Below are 5,815 nucleotides of genomic sequence, written 5' to 3' on the forward strand. Positions count from 1 at the left end.
TCTTGTTGTTGTTGTTGTTCGTCTTCTTCATTCTTCGTCTTCTTCTGGAGGGGGCAGTCGCTATGTCCCCATGCAGGGGCGGCGGAACATATTTTAGTTTGGGGGCAAAGCCAAAAAAGGGCACTTATATACCAAAAAGGGCATTTTGGTGCAAACAGATATTTTCACCGTGAGATTATCATCTGTGAGAAGAATTTTATGTTTTGTATAGTAATTAAGTTAAGCATATATTTTTTAAAGTGATTTCTGATTGATAAGATATTTAGGTTTTATTTTTTTGGAAAAATTCTCAAATCTGAAGTTGTAAAACTCGATCTTTGATCAATTTTTTTATAGACCTAATTACTGTTAAAAGGGCATCCTTGCGAGATGTTGCGAGCGCGAATTACGATCTTAAACTTTTGGAAATTATGTCATGTACATGAAGAGTAAAAATTGCGAGTAGGTTTTGTAATCATGAAAAAAGGATGTGAATCCAAGTAAAGAATTAACGCGAGCGCGAAATTGTTAATATATACTGACCAGAAAAGGAACCTTTTGCGACTGCATTTAGTGACTCATGAATAGGATACGAGCTACATACATCTCACCAATCAAATTATGCGAGCGCAAAGCGCGAGCTGAAAATTTGTGATATTCTAATCCATGAATTTTATTTAACCAGGAACAGAATGACTACCTTAATACGCACAATAATTGGTGCGAGTGCAAAACACGAACCCAAAATAAGTGATATGCCAGACTGAAAATTGGCAATTCTAAGCATTTTTGTATGAACAGGATGAGTATCCTACTAAACACTTATTATGTTTCACTTTAAAAAGGGTATTTCATTTTGAAAAAGGGCACAAAAAGATTTTTAAAAAGAATTTTTTTTTAGGGGGGGGGGGAAGCACTTGCCCTCCCACCTACCCCCGGTTCCGCTGCCCCTGCCCCCATGATCTGCCTATTAATATTTTTTTTTCAAAATTTAGAGGAAATATTCGTTTATTTCATGAATAACAAGTTTACTGACCCCAAACGACCTTCGATCTTGATTTAGAAATACATTATTTATTTCATAATTATGAAATCCAATAACCATCACACACAAACTTCATTATTTTGATTTGAATATTGGTAATGTGTAAAATGCCAATCTTTATTGAAGTTGGTCCGAAATGATCTTTAGCAGTGGTCCTGTGGCCCATAGGCGGCGGAATCGGGGGGTGGGGGGGGGGGCCTGTCCCCCCTAAATTTGATGGGGGGACGGTCCCCCTAATTTTTTTTTTCTTGATAACTTTTTTTTTTGCTTGTCAATTTTTTTTACCTGTGTCCATCCAAAAATTTCAGGTGGACCTTTTCCTAAATTTTTTGGCTTCCGCCGCCAATGCTGTGGCCTGATGATACCTGATAACCATTTTATTCAAGTTTCTCACAAGAAAATACCTTGTGTTTTCAATATTAATGAAAATTAAGGACCTTAACTGTTGTTTAATTTTTTTTGAATTGATGACTTTAGACCTTGGCCAATGATCGTGAAATCACTTATATCTTTTTGCTGATTTTGATAATCATGTATGTTTCATGAAATAAGAATTTACTGAGGCCTATATACTTTCAAAATTTAACCTAAAATCCAAAATCTAAACCTTGGTTTAATGTTTGTTATGGTGATCAAAGTTCATTGACTTCCAAATAACCTTTGACCGTGATAATGTGACCAGACACTAATGTTCAATATCAGTGACAATTAGCTATCTTGTTCTGTAATGCAGTCAAGCCTTATTCCATTGGTTAATCATCAAAAGTCACAAGACTGACTTCAAAAGCACGAACAATAATTAAACTCTGAAAAAAAAATTTGGTCTTTATGAGTGTTTCTCCAGGCTTCCCCGCCTCATTGTAGGCTAATGATAGGTATTTTGACACAACACTCAACAGTGCATACAAACTACATAGCACTTGTTGTTATTGACTAGGCAGCATACATAATAATACTCCTCAGAGGCTAATGATAAAAACATTTTGACGGGGACAGCATGTGGGGCAAAATAACTAAACAGCTACGGGCGAGCAAAGCGAATGAGCAATTAAAAAAAGTAAATTAAATGATGTCATATTTCACCCCTAGAATGGGCTGGAGAACTGAGCACTGTACCGTACACCATTACAAGAGGATTGATAAAACATTATTCAATATTTATGAAACTGGACTATAGTGTTGTGAAAAATACTTAAAATCATACATCATAGGTATTTTGACACAACACTCAACAGTGCATACAAACTACATAGCATTTGTTGTTATTGACTTGGCAGCATACATAATAATACTCCTTGGTGCATTAAAAAAAATATCAATGGCTCTATGGGTGGGGGGGGGGGGGCGTCTCCCATTTTTGTTGAATAAAATTCCAAATAAAAAGTAGCAAATTTAAATCAAATTTAAAAAGAATGAAAATTTGACCCCTGGGCCCCGTTGCATAAAATGTTGCCATCCAATGGTAGCTTGCATGGAATCCTTGATTCTGATTGGCTGTTGATCATCGTTACCATGGTAGTTACTATCGGATGGCAAAGTTACCATAGTATACATGTATAGTAATGTTTATGCAATGGAGCTCAGGTCCCTGGTAATAGATTGGTTTCCAAATTATTGAAATGGCAGTCTTATCTGGAATACAACTGGGTGTAATATGTAACAGTTACCCCCATAATTAAAGGACAAGTCCATCCCAACAAAAAGTTGATTTGAATAAAAAGAGAAAAATCCAAAAAGCATAAAGCTAAAAATTTCATCAAAATCGGATGTAAAATAAAAATGTTAAGACATTTTAAAATTTGCTTAATTTCACAAAACAGTTCTATTCACATCCTGGTCGGTATGCAAATGAGGAGACTGATGACGTCATCCACTCACTATTTCTTTTGTATTTTATTATGTGAAATATGAAATATTCTAATTTCTCCTCATTGTCAAGTGAATCAATAATTAATTCCTCCCTGTGAACATGTGTAGATAGCATTGTTTTATACTATATGGTTCAGTCCAGTTGGTCCTTATTGTCAAATCTGTAAAAAAAATGAAAATCGTATAATTTAAACAATAAAAAGCAAAAGAAATAGTGAGTGATGGACATCATCGACTGACTCACCTAATTGTGCATAACACAGTTTTGTGAAAAATAAGCGAAATTTTAAAATTCCATAACTTTCTTATTTTACATTCGATTTTGATGAAATTTTCAGGGTTATGCTAGTTTGATTTTTCTCTATTTATTCAAATCAACATTTTTCTGGGATGGACATGTACACGCGAAAATATTATGGATTTAACAGGCAATTGAACGACTGGAAAAAAAATGCACTTAAAATTTGTTTTTCTTTTAAATATCATGTAATGCAATTGAATAGGCTCTGTTGCCATTTTGGTATTTGCAGTGTTGACCTGAAAAACCAAATACACGGAGTAACATTCAACATGTCAGGAAACAACCTTGTTTATATCAAAGGAAATTCCTCCTTTTTATGAGGAAGTCTGGTTCGGTAGATTGACACTTGATCCCTGTATACTGTAAGTATGGGTTGATATATATGTGATACCCAGAAAGGGAATTGAAATTCATTTTTTTCTACTCTCTCTTTTGGGGGAGTGGTCATTTCAAAATTTTCTCTGGCGATGTTCCTGATTAGGGTTGCACCGTTTTCTTTTTTTTGGTCAACAATAAACAATCATGTGCATTTTTGTATGACTGATGATGAAGCAGGTTCTTTGATTTAAAAAAAAAACAAAGAAAAACAAACCAATAGAAGATATGATATAGAATAGTGAGGGCAGGAGAAGACCAGCAGACAAGAGCGGAATCTATCACCAAAGGTAGTTGGGACCAGGGACTGAAAAAGCAAAAAAAAAAAAAAGGTTTATCATTAAAAAAAAAAAAAAAAAGGTTATCACCCAAAATGTAAGCTCATTTCGAACAAAATAAATTTGACAAGAAAAAAAAAAGGTTAAGTAAGGTCATCTCGTCCAAAATACATGTTTTATTTCGATTTTTAAGACCAAAAATAGTAGGGGAAACATCCGCCCATGCCAACAGAGGCACAAATCTTTTGTGAAATTGAAATCTACTTACTAAATATGTTTTTCTTGATGTTTTCAGATGAAATCATGCCAACATTATCTTCTAACAAGTGGAACGCCTCTGGCAGTCTCGCCTGCATTACGCAATTTGATCAGCAGCAGTGCTGACTTTGAAAATAGCTATTAAATAATTATTCACACAAGAATACTATGTCAATTGACCCAAGATGACCTTTGACCATGATCATGTGACCTAAGACATGTGCAAAACAATAATTTATACTTGATTACCCTTACGTCTATGTTCTATGAACTACATGTGTAGATCCATACACTTTCTAAGTTATGATGCAAATTCAACAAATACCCCCAACACAGCCAAATGACCTTTGATTTTTGTCATGTGACCAGAAACAAGCACAAGATATTCAGGGATACATGGTTACTCTAATGTCCCAAGTTTCATGAATTAGATCTATAAACTTTATTTTATGATAATTCCACCAATACCCCCCCCCCCCCACATTATCAAAGTTCGTTGACCCTAAATAACCTTTGACCTAGATCATGTGATATGAAACTTGCACAAGATGTTCATGGATACTTAACTGCTCTTACGTCTAAGTTTCATGAACTAGATCCATAAAATGTCAAAGTTATGATGACAATTACTCAAATACCCCCAACATGGTCAAAGTTCGTTGACCCTAAGTGACCTTTGACCTTGGTCATGTGACCTGAAACTCAGGCAGGATCTTCACTATCACCCTTATGTCCAAATTTCATGAAGTAGGTCCATATACTTTAGAAGTTATGACGACATTTCAAAAACTTAACCTTGGTTAAGATTTCGATATTGATTCCCGCAACATGGTCTAAGTTCATTGACCCTAAATGAGCTTTGACCTTGGTCATGTGACCTGAAACTCAGGCAGAATGTTCAGTAATACTTGATTACCCTTATGTCCAAGTTTCATGAACTAGGTCCATATACTTTCTAAGTTATGATAACATTTCAAAACTTTAACCTTGGTTAAGATTTCAATGTTGACGACGCCGCCGTCGCCGTCGGAAAAGCGGCGCCTGCAGTCTCGCTCTGCTATGCAGGCGAGACAAAAATCACTCTTGGATAATTGGATGATAAAGTAACCAATACTGATACAAATCATTGTGTGAAAATTCTTTTTTTTTTTAGTGATTGGATACAGGAATGTTCCACTATCTGTAAATCAAAACCCAACTCAATGACACCCATCTATCCTACCCCCACAAACTCTGTTATAACTTCACCAGATATCTACATCACTACAACATCAACGAAAATGTAACTTCAAATTCATCAAGTGGTCATATAAGATACATATATTCTCAGGCAATGCTTGCATATTTAACCACATCACGGTAGCCCCCCCCCCCCCCCCATCCAGCTGAGTTTATCATATAAAGAAATCCATGAGATCATAGATTTCTTACAGCACACAAAATTCACATCACACACAAACTCATTTCACACAAAATGGCTGGTTCAGTTCCAAATACTGTAAAACATGTAAAGGTATTTGTCTATCGGGTAAAGAAAAAAAAGAGAACCCCTCCCATCAAAAACAACACCATCACCTCATTTTTTAGTTTTTAATATTGTAGATCCTTTCCCACTTGAGAAATATATATGTCTGCATTAATTGCCAATTAGAACTGAAAAACTCATCAAAATACACATTATTTCAATAAATTGACAAAGAAACTATAATG

The sequence above is a fragment of the Lytechinus pictus genome, chromosome 7, assembly GCF_037042905.1.
Source record: "Lytechinus pictus isolate F3 Inbred chromosome 7, Lp3.0, whole genome shotgun sequence".
NCBI classification, from domain to species: Eukaryota; Metazoa; Echinodermata; class Echinoidea; order Temnopleuroida; family Toxopneustidae; genus Lytechinus; species Lytechinus pictus.